Below are 25609 nucleotides of genomic sequence, written 5' to 3' on the forward strand. Positions count from 1 at the left end.
TTGGTAGGGGTATGACACCCAGGACCCCTGACGATAAGCTGTTTGAGAAGGCACTAACGCTTTTGTGAGCACTGCAGCCTTCTCTCAGCTTTTCCTAGGCCAGTGACGACAAGTTTATCTGTCATTTGGCCTAGGAGCAGCTAAGCCCCATTCAAGTGAATAGGGCTGACCGAGATACCATGCACAGCCGGTATACAATGTATGATGCTGTGCTTGCTAAGCTGTGAGAAGGCTGCAGGAACGCCGATGCCTTCTCAAACAGCTGATCAGCAGAGGTCCTGGGTGTTGGACCCCGACCAGTCAGATCCTGATGATCTATCCTGAGGAAAGGTCACCAGCGTAAAAATCTTGGAAAACTCTTAATATTATGGTAATGTGTATGGTAAAGTAGTGGAGGGAGTGGATATCTCACACAGGTTCTTTAGCTGGGTGAGATAGCTGAAATCCAGAAAGATACATTTGCTTCAGCAGAGCATAGTCTGCTGGAGCTCTTTGTTTAAGTTTAAATGGGCTGGAATTCTTTGGCCTGGGAGATGGGGTTGGTTGATCGATTTCCCGGTCCACACCCCACCATTACAGGGTTTTTCCTTAGCCCGAGGTGATCCGAGATGAGGCCTGTAGGGATCATCACGGGGGGAATAAAGCAGACCTCAGAATGCCAGTCTGGGGGAGAATAAGTTTTACTTCTGTTGTGGGAAAAATGTTTGAAGGAATCTTAAGGGACTATATACAGGAGTATTTGACTATAAATAATATTATAAGTGATAACCAGCATGGGTTTACCAAGGACAGAAGTTGTCAGACTAATCTAATTTGTTTTTATGAGGAGGTGAGTAGCCTGGACAGAGGGGCAGCTGTGGATGTAGTGTTTCTGGATTTTGCAAAGGTTTTTGATACTGTCCCTCATAGATGCTTAATACAGGGAGTGCAGAATTATTAGGCAAGTTGTATTTTTGAGGATTAATTTTATTATTGAACAACAATCATGTTCTCAATGAACCCAAAAAACTCATTAATATCAAAGCTGAATATTTTTGGAAGTAGTTTTTAGTTTGTTTTTAGTTTTACCTATTTTAGGGGGATATCTGTGTGTGCAGGTGACTATTACTGTGCATAATTATTAGGCAACTTAACAAAAAACAAATATATACCCATTTCAATTATTTATTTTTACCAGTGAAACCAATATAACATCTCAACATTCACAAATATACATTTCTGACATTCAAAAACAAAACAAAAACAAATCAGTGACCAATATAGCCACCTTTCTTTGCAAGGAGACTCAAAAGCCTGCCATCCATGGATTCTGTCAGTGTTTTGATCTGTTCACCATCAACATTGCGTGCAGCAGCAACCACAGCCTCCCAGACACTGTTCAGAGAGGTGTACTGTTTTCCCTCCTTGTAAATCTCACATTTGATGATGGACCACAGGTTCTCAATGGGGTTCAGATCAGGTGAACAAGAAGGCCATGTCATTAGATTTTCTTCTTTTATACCCTTTCTTGCCAGCCACGCTGTGGAGTACTTGGACGCGTGTGATGGAGCATTGTCCTGCATGAAAATCATGTTTTTCTTGAAGGATGCAGACTTCTTCCTGTACCACTGCTTGAAGAAGGTGTCTTCCAGAAACTGGCAGTAGGAATGGGAGTTGAGCTTGACTCCATCCTCAACCCGAAAAGGCCCCACAAGCTCATCTTTGATGATACCAGCCCAAACCAGTACTCCACCTCCACCTTGCTGGCGTCTGAGTCGGACTGGAGCTCTCTGCCCTTTACCAATCCAGCCACGGGCCCATCCATCTGGCCCATCAAGACTCACTCTCATTTCATCAGTCCATAAAACCTTAGAAAAATCAGTCTTGAGATATTTCTTGGCCCAGTCTTGACGTTTCAGCTTGTGTGTCTTGTTCAGTGGTGGTCGTCTTTCAGCCTTTCTTACCTTGGCCATGTCTCTGAGTATTGCACACCTTGTGCTTTTGGGCACTCCAGTGATGTTGCAGCTCTGAAATATGGCCAAACTGGTGGCAAGTGGCATCTTGGCAGCTGCACACTTGACTTTTCTCAGTTCATGGGCAGTTATTTTGCGCCTTGGTTTTTCCACACGCTTCTTGCGACCCTGTTGACTATTTTGAATGAAACGCTTGATTGTTCGATGATCACGCTTCAGAAGCTTTGCAATTGTAAGAGTGCTGCATCCCTCTGCAAGATATCTCACTATTTTTGACTTTTCTGAGCCTGTCAAGTCCTTCTTTTGACCCATTTTGCCAAAGGAAAGGAAGTTGCCTAATAATTATGCACACCTAATATAGGGTGTTGATGTCATTAGACCACACCCCTTCTCATTACAGAGATGCACATCACCTAATATGCTTAATTGGTAGTAGGCTTTCGAGCCTATACAGCTTGGAATAAGACAACATGCATAAAGAGGATGATGTGGTCAAAATACTAATTTGCCTAATAATTCTGCACGCAGTGTAAGTAAAGTAAGATCTATTGGCTTGGAAAGTATAGTTTGTAATTGGATTGAAAACTGGCTGAAGGACCGTGTCCAGAGAGTTGTGGTCAATGATTCCTATTCAGAATGGTCCCAGGTTATAAGTGGTGTACCCCAAGGTTCAGTGCTGGGCCCTTTATCATTTAATTTATTTATTAATGATATTGAGGATGGGATTAATAGCACCATATCTATTTTTGCAGATCACACTAAGCTGTGTAGAACTGTACGGTCTATGGAAAATGTCCACAAACTACAAGCTGACTTGAACACTCTGAGTGATTGGGCATCAACTTGGCAAATGAGGTTCAATGTAGACAAATATAAAGTTATGCATCTTGGTAGTAATAATCTCTGTGCTTTATATGTCCTAGGTGATGTAGCACTGGGAGAGTCCCTTATAGAGGATTTAGGTGTCCTTGTGGATGGTAGATTAAATTATAGTATACAATGTCAATACTATACTATCCACCAGGATATTGTCATGCATTAAACGAGGCATGGACTCGCGGGGCAGGGATGTAATACTATCACTTTACAAAGCGCTGGTGCGGCCTCATCTGGAATACACAGTTCAGTTCTGGGCACCAGTACATAGAAAGGATGCACTGCAGCTGGAAAAAAGTACAGAGGAGAGCGACTAAAATGATAAGGGTCTTAGTTACGAAGAAAGATTAAAAGAATTGAATTTATTTAGTCTTGAGAAGAGACGTCTAAGGGGGGGACATGATTAACCTGTACAAGTATATAAATGGGCCATTCAAAAAATATGGCAAAAAGCTGTTCCATGTAAAATGTGCACAAAAGACAAGGTGGCACTGCCTCCAACTGAAGAAGAAAAAGTTCAGTCTCCAGAAGCGTCAAAGCTTCTTTACTGTAAGAACTGTGAATCTGTGGAATAGACTTCCTCAGAACGTGGTCATAGCAGGAACAGTGGACAGTTTCAAAAAGGGTTTAGACGAATTCTTAAAAGTAAAAAACATAAATGCTTATGAAAACGTGTAGAAATCTGAGTCTCACTTCCTTCTGGGATTCGCGTCCCCACCTATCCCTTGGTTGAACTTGATGGACGGTTTTCAACCGTATTAACTATGTAACTATAAAACCTGGAGAGCTAACCTGTGTGGTTAGAGCTTGGTGACTGGCTGACCATGAGACTCAGTGAAGCCTGAAATTTCCTGGTGTGACCAGGACTCTATAGGTGAGACAGGAATCGCCTGTACAGTTAGGCCCATATATATTTGAACAGAGACAACATTTTTAAAATATTTCTTCTGTACATTACCACAATGGAGTTTGAACAAAACAATGTCTGACAACCTCTGTCCTTGGTAAACCCATGTTGGTTATCACTTAAAATATTATTTACGGTCACATACTCCTGTATATGGTCCTTAGGGCTGTTTCACACGAGCGGGTCCATTGCGAGAATCACGCTCCGTGTGTGAGTGTGATCCTCTGCTCTGGACTTGCAGGAGCGCACGGCATTATCATGATTTATAATGCTATGTGTCTCTGCATGGCCTTTTTGCCACAGAATCATAGTGACATAAAGCTGTCAGTATGATTCTGTAGAAATAAGGTCAAGCAGAGGCACATAGCATTATAAATCATGATAATGCCATGCGCTCCTGCAAGTCCAGAGCAGAGGATCACACTCACACACGGAGCGTGATTCCTGCAATGGACTTGCTCGTGTGAAACAGCCCTTAAGGCCTCTTTCACACGAGCGTGTCCGGATAAGGTCCGGATGTGTTGCGGCAAACCCATGCGAGTAGGTACCCAATTGCATTCAGTTTTGACTGCGATTGCGTTCCGTTGTTCAGTTTTTATCGCGCGGGTGCAATGCATTTTGCACGCGCGTGATAAAAAACTGAATGTGGTACCCAGACCCGAACTTCTTCACAGAAGTTTGGGTTCAAGGTTGTGTAGATTGTATTATTTTCCCTTATAACATGGTTATAAGGGAAAATAATAGCATTCTGAATACAGAATGCTAAGTAAAATAGGGCTGGAGGGGTTGAAAATAAAAAAAAAAAATTTAACTCACCTTAATCCACTTGTTCGGGTAGCCGGCATCTCTTCTGTCTTCATCTGTGAGGAAAAGGACCTTTGATGATGTCACTACGCTCATCACATGGTCCATCACATGATCCATCACCTTGGCCCTATTTTACTTAGCATTCTGTATTCAGAATCCTATTATTTTCCCTTATAACCATGTTATAAGGGAAAATAATAATAATGATCGGGTCCCCATCGTCTTCTAGCAACCGTGCCTGAAATTCGCACCGCACCCGCACTTGCTTGCGGATGCTTGCGATTTTCACGCAGCCCCATTCACTTCTATGGGGCCTGCGTTGCGTGAAAAACGCACAAAATAGAGCTTGCTGCGATTTTCACGCAACGCACAAGTGATGCGTAAAAATCAGCCCCATAGAAATGAATGGGTCCGGATTCAGTGTGGGTGCAATGCAATCACTTCACGCATTGCACCCGCGCGGAAAACTCGCCGTGTGAAAGGGGCCTAAGAGTCCTTCAAACATTTTTCCCACAACAGATATCAAACTTAGGCCTCATGCACACGACCGTTGTGTGCATCCGTGTCCGTTGTTCCGTTTTCCGTGATTTTCTGCGGACCCATTGACTTTCAATGGGTCCGTTGAAAACTCGGAAAATGCACCGTTGTTCTTCCGTGTCCGTTATCCGTGTTTCCCGTCCGTCAAAAAAATATGACCTGTCCTATGTCCGTGTCTGTAGGCTACTTTCGCACAGACGGATCCGCAGATCCGTCTGCATAGAGCTTTTTCAGATCTGAGTTTTCACATCGTGAAAACTCAGATCCGACAGTATATTCTAACACAGAGGCGTTCCCATGGTGATGGGGACGCTTCAAGTTAGAATATACTAAGAACTGTGTACATAACTGCCCCCCCCGATCTCTTACAGGGGGCTGTGATCCGCACAATTAACCCCTCAGGTGCCGCACCTGAGGGGGTAATTGTGCGTATCATAGCCCCCTGTAAGAGATCGGGTGCTGCCAGGCAGCAGGGGGAAGACCCCCCTCCCTCCCCTGTATTAAATTCATTGGTGGTCAGTGCGGCCCCCCTCCCTCCCTCCCCTGTATTAAATTCATTGGTGGCCAGTGCGGCCCCCCTCCCTCCCTCCCCTGTATTAAATTCATTGGTGGCCAGTGCGGCCCCCCCCTCCCTCCCTCCCCTGTATTTAATTCATTGGTGGCCAGTGCGGCCCCCCCTCCCTCCCCTGTATTTAATTCATTGGTGGCCAGTGCGGCCCCCCTCCCTCCCCTGTATTTAATTCATTGGTGGCCAGTGCGGCCCCCCTCCCTCCCCTGTATTAAATTAATTAGTGGTCAGTGCGGCCTCCCCTCCCCCCCATCATTGGTGTCAGCGGAGAGTTACGATCAGAGTCCCAGTTTAATTGCTGGGGCTCCGATCGGTTACCATGGCAACCAGGACGCTACTGCAGTCCTGGCTACCATGATTACTTAGCAATTTTAGAAGCATTATACTTACATGCGCTGTCTGTGACCGGCCGGGCGCTCCTCCTACTGGTAAGTGACAGGTCTGTGCGGCGCATTGCTTATAGCACAGACCTGTCACTTACCAGTAGGAGGAGCGCCTGGCCGGTCACAGACAGCGCAGGTAAGTATAATGCTTCTAAAATTGCTAAGTAACCATGGCAGCCAGGACTGCAGTAGCGTCCTGGTTTCCATGGTAACCGATCGGAGCCCCAGCGATTAAACTGGGACTCTGATCGGAACTCTCCGCTGCCACCAATGATGGGGGGGGGGTGATTTGAATTAGGCGGGGAGAGGGGAGGCCGCACTGGCCACCAATGAATTTAATACCGGGTGAGGGAGGTAGGGGGACCGCACTGGCCACCAATGAATTTAATACAAGTGAGGGGGGGCCGCACTGGCCACCAATGAATTTAATACAGGGGAGGGAGGGAGGGGGGCCGCACTGGCCACCAATGAATTTAATACTGGGGAGGGGGGCCGCACTGGCCACCAATGAATTTAAAACTGGGGAGGGCGGGGGGTCTGGCCCCTGCTGCCTGGCAGCACCTGATCTCTTACAGGGGGCTATGATACGCACAATTAACCCCTCAGGTGCGGCACCTGAGGGGTTAATTGTGCTGATCACAGCCCCCTGTAAGAGATCAGGTGCTGCCAGGCAGCAGGGGGCAGTTATGTACACAGTTCTTAGTATATTCTAACTTGAAGCATCCCCATCACTATGGGAACGCCTCTGTGTTAGAATATACTGTCGGATCTGAGTTTTGACGATCTAACTCAAATCCGATGGTATATTCTAACATAGAGGCGTTCCCATGGTGATGGGGACGCTTCAAGTTAAAATATACCATCGGATTGGAGAAAACTCCGATCCGATGGTATATTAATAGGGACTCCTGACTTTACATTGAAAGCCAATGGGGGACGGATCCGTTTGCAATTGCACCATATTGTGTCAATGTCAAATGGATCAGTCCCCATTGACTTGCATTGTAAGTCAGGATGGATCCGTTTGGCTCCGCACGGCCAGGCGGACACCAAAACGACTTTTTCCTTCATGTCTGGTGATCCTCCAAAAATCAAGGAAGACACACGGAAACAAAAACGGAAACGGATCACGGAACAACGGAACCCCGTTTTGCGGACCGTGAAAAAATACTGTCGTGTGCATGAGGCCTTAGATTGTTGGAGGGTACTCTGATCTCTGGAAGTTATGAGGAAGTGTAATATAGTATAAAATAAATTTATTCTAAAACCAAATGCTAATATAAAATTACAATTGCAAAGAAATATAAAATTGCATAACAATACTATAGAGAATTACAAATAACAGTAATAAATAAATATATCGAGTAGAAATAAATTGTAAATTCAATTCTGCGGCTGTTAGAGCAGTGGCTGTCCCCAGATGGCTCACCAATATCCAACCAGCCAGTTTAGGAGACTAAAGAGAAACTGCACATTGAATGAAGAATTTGAAAAAGAGGCCATACAACTAAGTCTACTTTCACACTCGCGTTTTGGCTTTCCGTTTGTGAGATCCGTTCAGGGCTCTCACAAGCGGTCCAAAACTAATCCGTTTGCATTCTAATGCATTCTGAATGGAATAGGATCCACTCAGTTTGCATCAGTTCAGTCTCCATTCCGCTTTGGAGACGGACACCAAAACGCTGCTTGCAGCGTTTTGGTGTCCATCTGATGAAACTGAGCCAAACGGATCCGTCCTGGCACACAATGTAAGTCAATGGGGATGGATCCGTTTTCACTGACACAATCTGGCACAATAGAAAACGGATCTGTCCTCAATTGACTTTCAATGGTGTTCGACGGATCCGTCTTGGCTATTTTAAAGATAATACAAACGGATCCGTTCAGAACGGATGCAGCGGTTGAACAATTTGAAATAAAAAATTACCTAATGGAGATAATAGAATTATCACTAAACAAAGTGAGAAACATGAGTAGGGAGACATTTTTTACAACCCGAGTAAAGGAAACTAAACAAGAAAATGAGTTACGACTTATATTCCCATTCCATTCACAGCACAGAAAAATAGAAAAAATAATCGACAGACACTGGCATAATTTACTTAAGGACAAGGTGATAGTGTCCTCATTGACATCCAAACCAACCCTTTTTCAAACGGTTTTCATAGTTGTAGTCTCTGTAACTACTGCAGAATAACAAATTTTCCCAAAAATACATTGGAGGTAGATTCTACTCATAATTCATTCTGCCATAGAATTAGGGAAAGCTTATCATGTAATTCGACTGATGTAATATACATTTTAGAGTTCCCTTATCGCAAGCAGTAGATTGGACGCACGAAAAGAATAAATAAAAAAACGGATAGCAGAACATGTCAACAACATCAGAATGGGATTCGAGAACTACTCAGTCTCACAACATTACAAACAATTTCATAACAAAGATCCAAGTACACTCAAATTCGTAGCCCTGGAAAAAATTGGAAGGCCATGGCGGGGTGGTCATCACGTGGCAAATATGTCTAGGGCAGAATCCAGAATGATCTTTGAATTTGACACCTTAATGCCCACTGGTCTCAACACGGAGATGGAACTGTTTGGTTTCTTATAGAGGAGGGGTGATTGTTGGTGGGGGACGTGAAATCGACACCAGGCTGTTTTATCAGCGCGTCGATCTCTCCTTCCCTGCTAACTATCATCCCCGTACTTCTATCAATACTATTGTCAATAATCAGCATCTTACCAGCATTGTATATACTTATCAACAATGACAGTAAAACAACTTTACATATTCTTATGATTTTTTTTATATATCCTCCAATTTATGAATGAATGATTCTTTTGAGTCGGGAGTATGCCTGCAATGAACGAATCCCAATTAGAGATATAGGAGATATGTTATTTCTTGCATTGTTACATAAAGACGCATTGATAACACAATAGCGGTTTATTTTTGTTTATGTTTATTATTTTCGGTCTTGTCTTGTTTTTGTTTATTAACATTTTATACCTCAATCAGCGAGACTATATAAAATAATTTTATTGAGAGGAGGAAGTATATTGAAAGAAAAAATCTATTTGAGAGGATATCCACCGATTTTAAGATCTGGGGGACTACTACAAACCGGATTCCCAAAAAGTTGGGACACTATACAAATCGTGAATAAAAACTGAATGCAATGATGTGGAGGTGCCAACTTCTAATATTTTATTCAGAATAGAACATAAATCACGGAACAAAAGTTTAAACTGAGAAAATGTACCATTTTAAGGGAAAAATATGTTGAATCAGAATTTCATGGTGTCAACAAATCCCCAAAAAGTTGGGACAAGGCCATTTTCACCACTGTGTGGCATCTCCCCTTCTTCTTACAACACTCAACAGACGTCTGGGGACCGAGGAGACCAGTTTCTCAAGTTTAGAAATAGGAATGCTCTCCCATTCTTGTCTAATACAGGCCTCTAACTGTTCAATCGTCTTGGGCCTTCTTTGTTGCACCTTCCTCTTTATGATGCGCCAAATGTTCTCTATAGGTGAAAGATCTGGACTGCATACTGGCCATTTCAGTACCCGGATCCTTCTCCTACACAGCCATGATGTTGTGATTGATGCAGAATGTGGTCTGGCATTATCTTGCAGGGTCTTCCCTGAAAGAGATGACGTCTGGATGGGAGCATATGTTGTTCTAGAACCTGAATATATTTTTCTGCATTGATGGTGCCTTTCCAGACATGCAAGCTGCCCATGCCACACGCACTCATGCAACCCCATACCATCAGAGATGCAGGCTTCTGAACTGAGCGTTGATAACAACTTGCGTTGTCCTTGTCCTCTTTGGTCCGGATGACATGGCGTCCCAGATTTCCAAAAAGAACTTTGAATCGTGACTCATCTGAACAGTCTTCCATTTTGCCACACTCCATTTTAAATGATCCCTGGCCCAGTGAAAACGCCTGAGCTTGTGGATCTTGCTTAGAAATGGCTTCTTCTTTGCACTGTAGAGTTTCAGCTGGCAACGGCGGATGGCACGGTGGATTGTGTTCACTGACAATGGTTTCTGAAAGTATTCCTGAGCCCTTTCTGTGATTTCCTTTACAGTAGCATTCCTGTTTGTGTTGCAGTGTCGTTTAAGGGCCCGGAGATCACGGGCATCCAGTATGGTTTTACGGCCTTGACCCTTACGCACAGAGATTGTTCCAGATTCTCTGAATCTTCGGATGATGTTATGCACAGTTGATGATGATACATGCAAAGTCTTTGCAATTTTTCGCTGGGTAACACCTTTCTGATATTGCTCCACTATCTTTCTGCGCAACATTCTGGGAATTGGTTATCCTCTACCCATCTTGACTTCTGAGAGACACTGCCACTCTGAGAAGCTCTTTTTATACCCAATCATGTTGCCAATTGACCTAATTAGTGTTAATTGGTCTCCCAGCTCTTCGTTATGCTCAAATTTACTTTTTCCAGCCTCTTATTGCTACTTGTCCCAACTTTTTTGGGATTTGTTGACACCGTGAAAATTGGAATCAACGTATTTTTCCTTTAAAATGATACATTTACTCGGATTAAACGTTTGATCTGTCATCTACCTTCTATTACAAATAAAATATTGACATTTGTCATCTCCACATCATTGCATTCAGTTTTTATTCACAATTTGTTTAGTGTCCCAACATTTTTGGAATCCAGTTTGTATTTGGGAACAACTAATTCCCTCCTCCCGACCACACTCTACCTGAGTCACACACCCTTTTAATTAAACATCTATTATAAAATTAGTGGAAAAAATTGTATACTGTTGACCACTGATGAAGGGACAGCAGGTCCCGAAACGCATTTGGTGAAAAGTGGAGAAAAGCAGTATACCAGTGACATATCGCACAGTGTAATTTAATCCAATTCTGGCATTTGAAAGCAGGTACGCCAAGTATCCCTGCACCAGTACCCCCACGTGGGCATATTCAAGGGGAGGAACCAAAGGAGAAACTGGCCTCTCTTCATACCACGTGGGATGCCACAAGTTACGCTGATAGAGTGCATCCATTCAAGCCGGATAGAACGCATTCCCCCAGAGGTGCTGCGACATACACACACATTCGGAGCACGGATCCAAACATCGGTGGACAGGTAAAGTAGCCAGTGTGGCACTGCGATTAAATAAGGAGAGTATTTGACTATGTATTTGACAACACACTATCAGCCACTTAACAGACTGTGCTACTAACCAAATACACAGGGTCCTATAGATGTACAGCTGCAACAAAGTCAACAGCAGTGTACAATCCTACTGAATCTTGCACAATTGGGAATACAATTTCTGTTCCATACTAAAAATAGCCACAATATACTCCGTGTTACTTATTAGACACACAGGACTTTTACACATGTACAGCTGCACCAGAACTAGCAGCAGTGTATAAGCTTACTGGATGGTGCGTGAACCTTGTGTATAAGTGACAAAGACAGCCACTGCTCTAACAGCCGCAGAATTTTATTTACATTTTATTCCTACTCTATATATTTATTCATCACTGTTATTTGTAATTCTCTATAGTATTACTATGCAATTTTATATTTCTTTGCAATTGTAATTTTATATTAGCATTTGGTTTTAGAATAAATTTATTTTATACTATATTACACTTCCTCAAAACTTCCAGAGATCAGAGTACCCTCCAACTATCTAAATTTGATATCTGTATTATTGTATTTACAGGCTCGGGGTGTTGCCCTAGGAGAGAGCACCTACTCCGTGGTACTACTCGCTGGTGAGCCACTGACATTTGAATAATTTTTTCCCACAACAGAAGTTAAACTAATTGGTCTATAATTACCTGTGGAGGACCTAGATCCTTTTTTGAATATGGGCACCACATTTGCCTTGTGCCAATCACTTGGCACTGTACCAGTACCTAGAGAATCTTTAAAAATTATAAACGGGGGCAAAACAATGACTGAACTGAGCTCTTTAAGCACTCTTGGGTGTAATCCCAGAGCCTTGTTCATATTTACCTTATTTAACTTATCTTGGACCATATCTACAGTTATCCAATTGAGTATATTACTGCAGCACCACAGATATCAGCTCCTTTCTCTTCTTTTGTATATACAAAGCTAGAAAACCTATTTAGTAACTCTGCCTTCTCCTTATCTTCAGTGACTAACCCCCCTTTTCCATTATTTAGGGACCTACCTTGGTTTTTTAGCATTTATATATTTAAAGAATTTTTGGGGATTTGTTTTGCTCTCTTTTGCCACCTGCTGTTCGTTTTGTATTTTTGCTAATTTTATCTCCTTTTTACAGATTTTATTAAGCCCTTTGTAAACTTCAAACCCTACAGCTGACTCCTCAGATTTGTATTTTTTAAATGCCCTTTTTTTTGTCTTTTATTGGCCTTTTTACAGTAGCTGTAAGTCATGGGGGGTTTAATTTTAGCCGGCTTACTATGACCTCAGGGGGCAGGATGACTGGGACTATGCCAAACTAAAAGTGGAGATACTTGCTTGCTTGGGAATTACCCTGGCTGTTCGTGCCAGGGGTGTTTACAATTGGAGCTACACCATGGACAAGCCTGCCCGGTCTCAGATGTATGACCTCATCTCTCTAGTACAAAAGTGGCTGGAACCTGAGTCCTCTACACAGGCCCAGATCGTGAAAAAGGTGGTGGTGGATAATTACTTCAGGGCCCTCCCTGCGGAACTACAACGATGGGTTGGACATTGAGACCCCAAGACAACTGACCAGCTGGTGAACCTGGTGGAAAGGTTTCTAGTGACTGAGGACTACCTCTGTGATGTCCCTGCAGCACCAACACCTCCCCGGAGTGCCAGACCCGTGACATTTGTGGGTAAGAGAGTTCTGGCTATTGCAGATCCTGTTTGTGTGGCTTCACCAGGACAAGAGACTGAGCTGCAGATATGTCCTGCGGTAGTGAATGGCTGCTCTGTCAAGGCCCTGTTGGACGGTGGAAGTGTGGTCACTTTGGTTTATGCCAGCTTTATAGCTGGGGATTATGCACTGAACAAACACATAAGTGCGCTGTGCATCCAATACCAATGCTTACCCTGTGATCCTTGTTAAGTTTGTGACTCTGGCTGGAACTGTGAAATATATAATCGGGGTGGTAAAAAGGCTCATGCATGAGGTGCCTTGGGCCGTGACTTCCCATTGTTCTGGAAATTATGGGGGAGTAAAAACATTTACCCTGAACTGTAAAGCGCTGCAAAATATGTTGGCACTATATAAATAAAGATGATTATTATTATTTCTGCAGCCAGTGAAGAAGCTGCTGCAGAATCTGTGCCTTCCCTTTCAAATGTTCATTTAAGTGAAATGCCCATTGAAACCAATGGTTCAAATAAAATTGTGGGATTACCTTTAATGCATGATGATGATGATGACATTTTTCTATTGCAGGTGTTAGCTGGGGAAGAAGAAGCTTCCCCCTCTGGGCAAAATGTGTTGGATTTAGAAGTGTCTCAGGGTAACTTTGGTACTAAGCAGTTGAGAGACCCCCCCCCCCTCCTGTGAATGCTTAAGAAAATGGTAGCTTAATAAATGTTGTACCACAGGAACCTGAAGCTGACCAAAAATGTCCACATTTTGCCATGAATGGTGATCTTATGTACTGGGTTACCAAAGTCAACACTGAAATTGTGGAGTAGTTTCTGGTATCAAAATCGTACCGACGTATGGTGCTAGACATAGCACATAATCAAGTACTTGGGGGGCAATTGGGGACTATCAAGAGAGGGTCCTACAAAGGTTTTACTGGCCTGGGGTGTATGAGGAAGTAAGGATATACCATGAGTCGTGCCACAACTGTCAGATAGGTGACCCAACATCACACTTTCGTAGTCCCTTGGTGCCTTTTCCCATCATTGAAAAAGCATTTGAAAGAATTGCTATGGATTTGGTGGGTCCTATTGTTAAGTCATCTAGGGGACACCAGTACATTTTGGTTATGTTTGACTATGCCCCCCATTACCCTGAAGCTGGGCCCCTATGAAGCATGACGTCCAAAAATATTGCATGAGGGTTGTTTACATGTTTTTAGGCACATGGATCTCTAAGGAGATTCTCACGGACCACAGTACACCCTTTATATCTAAGGTTATGAAATAATTATGCGAATTGTTTAAAATCACACACATTCATACATCTGTGTATCGCCCCCAGACAGATGGGTTAGTCGAAAGATTCAACAAGACCATGAAGCAGATGTTGAAAAAAGTAGTTGAAAAGGATGGCTATGACTGGGACTGCCTGCTACCCAACATGATGTTTTATATCAGAGAGGTGCCCCAGGCTTCTACAGGGTTTTCACCATTTGAGTTAGTCTATGGCCATCACCCAAGGGGTTTACTAGATATGGCCAAAGAAACCTAGGAGACTGAGGCTACTCCATATAAAAGTGTCATTGAGCATGTGGCCCAGATGGAAGACCAGATAGCACCTGCAAAGAGCTCAGAGGAGAATTTATAATTGATCTGCCAGGATGAGAAGCTTCAATCTAGGGGACAGAGTCCTTATTTTAGTGCCCACGGTGGAAAGTAAGTTCCTGGCAAAGTGGCAGGCATCCCTACGAGATTGTTGAAAAGGTGAGTGAGGTGAACTACAAGGTGCGCCAGCCAGACAGTAGAAAACCGTTCCAGATTTACCACGCAAATCTAATCAAGCTATCGAAAGATCGGGAATCCTTGGTGGCCACACAGACCATGTGTCACGGGACGCCGAGGCGCTCACTCTCCTCAGCGCCGCCGGCGTCCCGTTTCTGTGCAGAAAAGTGAGTTCACCTCACTCACCTTTTCAACAATCTCGTAGGGATGCCTGTATATCCTTACTCGTCTCCTTGTTGATAGGGGGCGGGATGGACTGGCCTGTATAGGGATGCCTGTATATCCTTACTCGTCTCCTTGTTGATAGGGGGCGGGACGGACTGGCCGCGCATGTCTCCTCCGCGTCCCCAGTTCCCCCAGCAACCAGGCGAGGTCTGAGCACCGAGCTGGGCACTCTGTGCTCAGCTGTACTTCCTAGTGCAGGTCATGTGACACTGGCCACGTCACATGACCCCAGCTAGCTAGTATTTAACAGGGAGCCTGCTGGCCACAGGTTGGCTGTTTATTTAGGTTCCTGGTGATTTTTGATTCCTGTATACTTACCTGATCCTGTGTTCCCTGACCATCCTCTGCCTGCTCCTCCTGTACTGCGCATCTCTCCTGGTATTCTGACCCCGGCTTCCACCTGACTATTCTTTGCCTATCCCTCTGTACTGCATTGCTCTCTTGGTATTGACCCGGTCCGTTCATGATCCGTTATTTGTCTTGTTTGTCCTCCCAGCATGTATCCTAGTTAGGGACTGCCGTCCAGTTGTCCCCTGTCATCAGTACTCGTGAGACAAGTAGGCAGGGCCAGGGGTGAGGGTGATGTGTTGCAACCAATTCACCCGGTAAAAATTAGTGAGGCACTGTCAGTGCACCAGAAACAAGAGGCAAAGGCCGTACACCATGTTAAAACTGAGCCTCACAGTAAGGTGAACCTAAAGCCATAAAGGATACCAGAAGCATGCAGAAAGGCGGTATCCTCTGAGGTCAGGCGCATGCTCGATTTAGGGGTCATTCAGGAATCTACCAGTGAGTGGTCGAACCCTATTGTACTAATCCTGAAGCCCAATGGGACTGCAATGATTAAAGTTAAATGAGGTGTCAAACTTTGATGCGTATCCCATGCCCAGAGTAGATGAACTGATTGAGAGGCTTGGGAAGGCAAGGTACTGTATATCACAACACTTGACCTTACAAAGTATTATTGGCAGATACCATTGTTAGAGTAGGCTAAAGAGATGATGGCATTCTCCACTCCAGTATGTGGTGATGCTATTTGGGTTACATGAAGCCCCTGCTACATTTCAGAGGTTGATGGACTTAATCTTGAGGCCACATTGTGACTATGCTGTCGCATAACTTGGTGATGTGGTCATTTTTTCATCTGATTAGAAAAGTCACCTCTGTAAGGTACAGGCTGTGATAGACTTTATTAGTGATGTGGGCCTAACCATAAACCCTGAGAATTGTGCAGTGGGTCTAGATTAAGTGAAATACCGGGGCTACATTATTGGTCTGGTTAAACCACAGGTCAATAAAGTGGAGGCAATACAGAACTACCCTAAGCCCTTAACAAAAAAACAAGTCAATGCCTTCCTTGGCATAATTTGGTACTACTATTGGTTTGCACCAAATTTTGCCTTGATCGTAGCACCATTAACTGATTTAATGAAAGACCCTAAGTTAGTAATGGTGAAGTGGACCTCAGAGGCATAGAAGGCTATTCAGAGCCTAAAGTCTGCCCTCTGATGCATCTGATAAAGGCTTGAGAGTGGTCCTGTCACAGGTGGTAAATGGGAAGGAAAACCCAGTGATGTACCTAAGTAGAAAACTGACCCCAGCAGAGAAAAATTATGCCATAGTGGAACAAGAGTGTTTGACCATTAAATATGGAGTCACCTAAATATTATTTACTGGCTAGAAAATTTGTCTTGGTGACAGACCATGCTTCTCTGGCCTGGATGAAGCAAAACAATGAGAAAAATGCAAGAGTGACTAGGTGGTTTCTCTCCTTGCAGAATTTTTATTTCAAAGTGGAACATAGGCGAGGAAGATTGTAGGGAAACGTGAATGTGTTGTCCAGAATACACTGTATGGTCGCTAAAAGTGCCCAGACCTCCGGTCTGGAGAAGAAGGGGTGTGTGGGGGGGGGGGGAATATGTGGTAATGTGTATGGTAAAGTAGTGGAGAGAGTGTATATCTCACTAAGTTTCCATAGCTGGGTGAGATACTGTAGCTGAAAGCCAGAAAGATGCATTTGCTTCAGCAGAGCATAGTTTAAGTTTAAATGAACAAGACTCTATAGGTGAGACAGGAATCACCTGTGTATTAGGTAGAGCCCACACTGGCAGGTATTTCTTTTTGTTTTATGTTATATATGTTATTCTGATGCTATAACTTCACCTCACCAAGTGACACTATAACGTAGATGCTACCCTGTTATGCTGAAGTGACCAAATAAAGCACAGTGTGGACTTTGAAACCCACTGTGTCTGTGAAAATCTGTCATTGCCAAACCTACTGCTAGTACAGATCCCTACAATATATATTTTTACATACACTACTCACAAAAAGTTAAGGATATTTGGCTTGTAGTGAAATTTCAGGATGAACCTAAAATGCACTCTAACCTTTACAGGTGAACTTAATGTAACCTTCTCTAAACTTTTGTATGCACATGTCCAACTGTTAAATGTTTCAGTACTTTTTGCACTTGCTGTTCTCTAACAAGGAGCTTAACGGCAAAATTCACAATAGGTGTTAGATCCATGAATCGCTCAATACATTTCCTGGTTCAATTAGAATTGGTATTTAAGCAGTCCTACTCATCAAGCTTTTCACATTTTGACATCATGAGACCAAGGCGACAAACTAACAATTAATCAATTGCGAGGATTCAAGCAGGATGTTCTCAGATGGATGTGGCCACTGAGCTTAGAGTGTCATCAGCAGGTTTCAACAGAGAGACTGGAAGAGTCACAGAAAGGCATAGAAGTGGATGTCCTTTGGCCAGATCCCACACTTATGACCGCTTACTCGTGAACAATGCCCCGTGGAACCGGATGATGAATGCCACACAACTCCAGGCACATTTAAGGGAGGTGAGAAGCACCCAAGTGTTACGTCAGAGCATTTAAAACCGTTTACATTGGCGTGGTCTGCGTTCTAGATGACCTGCAAGGGTACCACCAGGTATAGTCGTCATCGTCTTGCATGGGCCAGGGAGCATCTACACTGAATGAGGCACCAGTGCTGTTCACTGATGAAAGTCAATTCACGCTGAGCAAAAATGATGGCCGCCAACAATGTTGGAGACATCAAGGTGAGCGCTATGCATCGGCCATTGTTGTCACCAGATGTAGAGGGAAGGGTGATATTTGAATATATATATATATGTATAACCGCCGTAGTAGTAGTAAGTCGCACGTAGTTTAGTTCAGTGGAGTGTATAGGCGACAGAGGTAGCTAATTAGCAAATTAGCCGATTAACATAGTTAGTTTTACTTTTATTGTATAAATAAGCGGAGTCATCACTAGACGACTCACGCCTATTTATGAATATTAATTATTGAGAGTACCCTAAATATCAATAATTAATATTTCCCTTAACATTGCTAGCTAGGCAATTAGCTAACTAACATAGATAGTTTCCTATTTTAGGCATAAATAGCCGGACTCATCACTAGACGATTCATGCCTATTTATGAATATTAATTATTATATATATATATATCTATATCTATATCCTTAACCCCTGCATTCCCTACCCTGCAGAGCATTAACCCCTGCAATCCCTGCACCCCAGTTCTCCTGCATTCCCTGTGTGCAGCCCGAGCATTAACCCTTGTTGGGCTGTATTAACCCTTCCTTACCCCTGCCTACTAACATTGTTAACCCTTTCCTGGGTTACCCCTGCCCCCAGTCCCCTGTGTGTATCCCCAGCATTCCCCCTGTATTCCCTGGCCTGCACAAACCCTTGCAGTGCCACAATCCCATTAATCCCTACAGCAGTAACTCCTTCACTGCTGCTGCCCTGAACCCCTGCTGCAGTACCCAGCAGCAGATTAACTCCTGTATTACATTAACCTGTAACCCAAGGCTACATCCCTGTCTATATCCCTGGCCTGCAAGTATTAACCCTTGTAGTGCCACCATTGCGTTAACCCCTTGTACCCCGTAAGGACAGTGAGTAGCCAGGCGGGTGGGTTGCTGATATACGTATGAATGTATGTAAGTGTAATGTATAGATAGTGTGTGTGTGGTGGAATATGAATGGTGTATTGTGTAGTGTAGTTAGGTTTGTATTGTGTTTACTGTAGTGTTATTACTGTACTGTGTTGTGTGCGTCTATATGTATATATATTTATAATTATTGATTTATAAATATATATAGATATAGCATATTATTAGACTTGTATAATTGTATTGTGTAATAAATATTTTATTATTCATAATACAGTGTATGGTGTTTTTAGTGACCGCCGTAGTAGTAGTAAGTCGTACGTAGTTTAGTTCAGTGGAGTGTATAAGCGGCAGAGGTAGCTAATTAGCAAATTAGCCGATTAACATAGTTTTCCTTTTATTGTATAAATAGGCGGAGTCATCACTAGATGATTTACGCCTTTTTATGAATATTAATTATTGAGATTACCCTAAATATCAATAATTAATATTTTCCTTAACATTGCTAGCTAGGCAATTAGCTAACTAACATAGATAGTTTCCTATTTTAGGCATATATAGGCGGAGTCATCACTAGACGACTCATGCCTATTTATGAATATTAATTATTGGTATTGAAAGGATTTGGACCTTTCTGGACCTCTACTACCACCTTGGTTTGATCTTAGTGATGTCAGGAGAGATATTTCTCAGCCGGCAATAACATGACACACACTCAGGTATCACTGAGAAATACTCTAACTTTATTATGCTATAGCTTGGCCTTATATAGGCAGTATAAAAGTTTGCATAACAACAGCGTTAACCTCTTAAGGACACATGACGTACCGGTACGTCATGATGTCCTGGTACTTAAGGACACATGACGTACCGGTACGTCATGTGTTGTTCCGATCACTGCCGCCCGGCCGGCGGTGATTGGAACCCGGTGCCTGCTCAAATCATTGAGCAGGCACCTAGGCTAAATGCGCGGGGGGGTCCCGTAACCCCCCCATGTCGGCGATCGCGGCAAACTGCAGGTCAATTCAGACCTGCGGTTTGCTGCGATTTCTGCATTTTCTGATCCCCGCGGTCCCTGACCGCGGGGATCAGAAACTTTATTTGCCTAAAATAACATTTTATTCACCCCCCCCCTGCACCCCCGAATGATTTTATGGTGGCGGGAGGTGCAGGGGGAGGGTTGCGGGCGGTGGGGGCGGTGCGGGAGGCGGGCGGTGCGGCAGGCGGGATCGCGATCCCCCGCCGCCCTCCCCTTGTATAATCGTTGGCTTCTAGTGGGTATACCAGGGTGCCAGCACATTGCTGGCACCCTGGTATAAATGGCTGACATCTGCGATGCGATGTCAGCCGTTTAACCCGTACGGACCGCTGTATGGAAAAGGTTAACAGCGCAGGGAGCTCCCTCCCTCTCCCATCGGGGGGCTGCTGTGCCTTTGCAGCCCCCCGATGGGGAGGGAGAGAGCCCCCAGACAGCCCCCCGACAGATCCCCTCCTTACCCTTCCCCGTCTGCGCAGTTCTGAGCAGTACTGAGCAGACGGGGAAGGTTCCCATGGCAACAGGACGCCGTCTCAGGCGTCCTGCTGTCCATGGTGCTGAACAGATCTGTGCTAAAAGGCATAGATCTGTTCAGACAAAGTGTAAAATACAGTACAGTACAATATATATTGTACTGTACTGTATTATACAGACATCAGACCCACTGGATCTTCAAGAACCAAGTGGGTCTGGGTCCCAAAAAAAGTGAATAAAAGTGAAAAAAAAGTAAAAATCAAAAAACACATTTATCACTGATTAAAAATGAAAAAAATAATTTCCCTACACATGTTTGGTATCGCCGCGTCCGTAACGACCTGATCTATGTTACTTTACCCGAACGGTGAACGCCATAAAAATAAAAAATAAAAAACTATGATGAAATTGAAATTTTGCCCACCTTACTTCCCAAAAAAGGTAATAAAAGTGATCAAAAAAGTCGCATGTACGCCAAAATTGTAACAATCAAACCGTCATCTCATCCCGCAAAAATCATACCCTACCCAAGATAATCGCCCAAAAACTGAAAAAACTATGGCTCTTAGACTATGGAAACACTAAAACATGATTTTTTTTGTTTCAAAAATTTAATCATTGTGTAAAACTTACATAAATAAAAAAAAAGTATACATATTAGGTATCGCCGCGTCCGTATCGACCGGCTCTATAAAAATATCACATGATCTAACCCCTCAGATGACCACCGTAAAAAAATAACAATAAAAACGGTGTAAAAAAAGCAATTTTTTGTCATCTTACATCACAAAAAGTGTAATAGCAAGCAATCAAAAAGTCATATGCACCCCAAAATAGATGCCAATCAAACCGTCATCTCATCCCGCAAAAAATGAGACCCTACTTAAGATAATCGCCCAAAAACTGAAAAAACTATGGCTCTTAGACTATGGAGACACTAAAACATTTTTTTTGTTTTAAAAATTAAATCATTGTGTAAAACTTACATAAATAAAAAAAATTGTATACATATTAGGTATCGCCGCGTCCGTGACAACTTGCTCTATAAAATTACCACATGATCTAACCTGTCAGATGAATGTTGTAAATAACAAAAAAAAAAAACGGTGCCAAAAAAGCTATTTCTTGTTACCTTGCCGCACAAAAAGTGTAATATAGAGCAACCAAAAATCATATGTACCCTAAACTAGTACCAACAAAACTGCCACCCTATCCCGTAGTTTCTAAAATGGGGTCACTTTTTTGGAGTTTCTACTCTAGGGGTGCATCAGGGGGGCTTCAAATGGGACATGGTGTCCAAAAAAAACAGTCCAGCAAAACCTGCCTTCCAAAAACCGTATGGCATTCCTTTCCTTCTGCGCCCTGCCGTGTGCCCGTACAGCTGTTTACGACCACATATGGGGTGTTTCTGTAAACTACAGAATCAGGGCCATAAATAATGAGTTTTGTTTGGCTGTTAACCCTTGCTTTGTAACTGGAAAAAAAAATAAAAAATGGAAAATCTGCCAAAAAAGTGAAATTTAGAAATTGTATCTCTATTTTCCATTAAATCTTGTGCAACACCTAAAGGGTTAACAAAGTTTGTAAAATCAGTTTTGAATACCTTGAGGGGTGTAGTTTCTTAGATGTGGTCACTTTTATGGAGTTTATAATCTAGGGGTGCATCAGGGGGGCTTCAAATGGGACATAGTGTCAAAAAAACAGTCCAGCAAAATCAGCCCTCCAAAAACCAAACGGCGCACCTTTCCCTCTACGCCCCGCTGTGTGGCCGTACAGTAGTTTACGGCCACATATGGGGTGTTTCTGTAAACGGCAGAGTCAGGGCAATAAAGATACAGTCTTGTTTAGCTGTTAACCCTTGCTTTGTTAGTGGAAAAAATGGGTTAAAATGGAAAATTAGGCAAAAAAATGAAATTCTCAAATTTCATCGCCATTTGCCAATAACTCTTGTGCAACACCTAAAAGGGTTAATGACGTATGTAAAATCAGTTTTGAATACCTTGAGGGGTGTAGTTTCTTAGATGGGGTCACTTTTAGGGAGTTTCTCCTCTAGGGGTGCATCAGGGGGGCTTCAAATGGGACATGGTGTAAATAAACCAGTCCATAAAAATCAGCCTTCCAAAAACCAAACGGCGCACCTTTCACTCTACGCCCCGCTGTGTGGCCGTACAGTAGTTTACGGCCACATATTGAGTGTTTCTGTAAACGGCAGAGTCAGGGCAATTAAGATACAGTCTTGTTTGGCTGTTAACCCTTGCTTTGTTAGTGGAAAAAATGGGTTAAAATGAAAAATTAGACAAAAAAATGAAATTCTCAAATTTCCTCCCCATTTGCCAATAACTCTTGTGCAACACCTAAAGGGTTAAGAACGTATGCAAAATCAGTTTTGAATACCTTCAGGGGTGTAGTTTCTTAGATGGGGTCATTTTTGGGTGGTTTCTATTATGTAAGCCTCGCAAAGTGACTTGAGACCTGAACTGGTCCCTAAAAATTGAGTTTTTGTAAATTTCTGAAAAATTTCAAGATTTGCTTCTAAACTTCTAAGCCTTATAACATCCCCAAAAAATAAAATATCATTCCCAAAACAATTCAAACATGAAGTAGACATATGGGGAATGTAAAGTCATCACAAATTTTGGGGGTATTACTATGTATTACAGAAGTAGAGAAACTGAAACTTTGAAATTTGCTAATTTTTCCAAATTTTTGTTAAATTAGGTATTTTTTGGTGCAAAAAAAATTATTTTTTTGACTTCATTTTACCAGTGTCATGAAGTACAATATGTGACGAAAAAAACAATCTCAGAACGGCCTGGATAAGTCAAAGCGTTTTAAAGTTATCAGCACTTAAAGGGACTCTGGTCAGATTTGCAAAAAATGGCCTGGTCCTAAGGTGTAAAAAGGCTGTGTCCTTAAGGGGTTAAACCAATCATAAAGATACACATTTTGTTGTTCATACACATACTACCGGAACATCCTTATATGGTATGTGTACGTGCAGTAAGCAAAAAGAATAGGTTTTAATCAGTCACATATAAGAATGTATGCAGTTGGGCCGAATGACCCTGAATAAGGCAAGGACGTTTGTACTAGTTCTGGGAGATTCCCAGAATCTGTCCTGGGACAGATAAGCGAAACTTAACTCACAGTGGGGGAACTTGAAACAGTGCGTGGGTGAGATGTTATCACAATTCTTTACATATTTAGAGCAAACAAGATGGAGTCACATTTCTCTTCAATCCCCTCTTAGAACCACATTTCTTAGATAATATAGTTCTTACCCTTGCCCTTTTCCCTGTATACCGCCAGATATTTTCTATATGACAGTCCCCTCCGTTGATAATTGTCATTCTACAAACGGAAAATGCAAATGTGATCGCACACTACATCCAGCACTCTGCCCTCCATGCTGGATGAGACATTGGTTTATATTTTGGCCAAAGCATAGTAAGCCACTCACCGCGTCAAGGTTGTCTCATGAGTGGTCCCTAACTCTTGTTCCTACCTGTTCATGGGCCATGACAGCCACATAAAATCCAGGGAATGCAGGTCAGCATGCAAGCCAAGTACACTTTGCTTGTAACCCCCGTCCGGTGCCATTACAGCTTTCATCGGATCCAGGGATGCAAGTACCAACATGCATGCTGAACCCACCATATACTTCTCCTGGAGCCAGATGGCTAATGGTAGGTTCTATACAAGCAGACTCAGTTTTATACTGACTTTAAAACCAGCCTCAAGGACAGATTAACTGGTCAGGTGTGCAATGACTCCAAGGAGATCGCCACGCCTCCAATATATACTACAAAGAAAAAAATAAAAAAATAAGGGGTTGGGTCAGCACAACCTGCCTGCAGGTGCACATCACTATGGCGAAATACATATACAAACGGAAAATGCAAATGTGATCGCACACTACATCCAGCACTCTGCCCTCCATGCTGGATGAGACATTGGTTTATATTTTGGCCAAAGCATAGTAAGCCACTCACCGCGTCAAGGTTGTCTCATGAGTGGCCCCTAACTCTTGTTCCTACCTGTTCATGGGCCATGACAGCCACATAAAATCCAGGGAATGCAGGTCAGCATGCAAGCCAAGTACACTTTGCTTGTAACCCCGTCCGGTGCCATTACAGCTTTCATCGGATCCAGGGATGCAAGTACCAACATGCATGCTGAACCCACCATATACTTCTCCTGGAGCCAGATGGCTAATGGTAGGTTCTATACAAGCAGACTCAGTTTATACTGACTTTAAAACCAGCCTCAAGGACAGATTAACTGGTCAGGTGTGCAATGACTCCAAGGAGATCGCCACGCCTCCAATATATACTACAAAGAAAAAAATAAGGGGTTGGGTCAGCACAACCTGCCTGCAGGTCCACATCACTATGGCGAAATACATATACAAACGGAAAATGCAAATGTGATCGCACACTACATCCAGCACTCTGCCCTCCATGCTGGATGAGACATTGGTTTATATTTTGGCCAAAGCATAGTAAGCCACTCACCGCGTCAAGGTTGTCTCATGAGTGGTCCCTAACTCTTGTTCCTACCTGTTCATGGGCCATGACAGCCACATAAAATCCAGGGAATGCAGGTCAGCATGCAAGCCAAGTACACTTTGCTTGTAACCCCGTCCGGTGCCATTACAGCTTTCATCGGATCCAGGGATGCAAGTACCAACATGCATGCTGAACCCACCATATACTTCTCCTGGAGCCAGATGGCTAATGGTAGGTTCTATACAAGCAGACTCAGTTTTATACTGACTTTAAAACCAGCCTCAAGGACAGATTAACTGGTCAGGTGTGCAATGACTCCAAGGAGATCGCCACGCCTCCAATATATACTACAAAGAAAAAAATAAGGGGTTGGGTCAGCACAACCTGCCTGCAGGTGCACATCACTATGGCGAAATACATATACAAACGGAAAATGCAAATGTGATCGCACACTACATCCAGCACTCTGCCCTCCATGCTGGATGAGACATTGGTTTATATTTTGGCCAAAGCATAGTAAGCCACTCACCGCGTCAAGGTTGTCTCATGAGTGGTCCCTAACTCTTGTTCCTACCTGTTCATGGGCCATGACAGCCACATAAAATCCAGGGAATGCAGGTCAGCATGCAAGCCAAGTACACTTTGCTTGTAACCCCGTCCGGTGCCATTACAGCTTTCATCGGATCCAGGGATGCAAGTACCAACATGCATGCTGAACCCACCATATACTTCTCCTGGAGCCAGATGGCTAATGGTAGGTTCTATACAAGC

The sequence above is a fragment of the Bufo bufo genome, chromosome 3 (genome assembly GCF_905171765.1).
Source record: "Bufo bufo chromosome 3, aBufBuf1.1, whole genome shotgun sequence".
Classification (NCBI taxonomy): domain Eukaryota; kingdom Metazoa; phylum Chordata; class Amphibia; order Anura; family Bufonidae; genus Bufo; species Bufo bufo.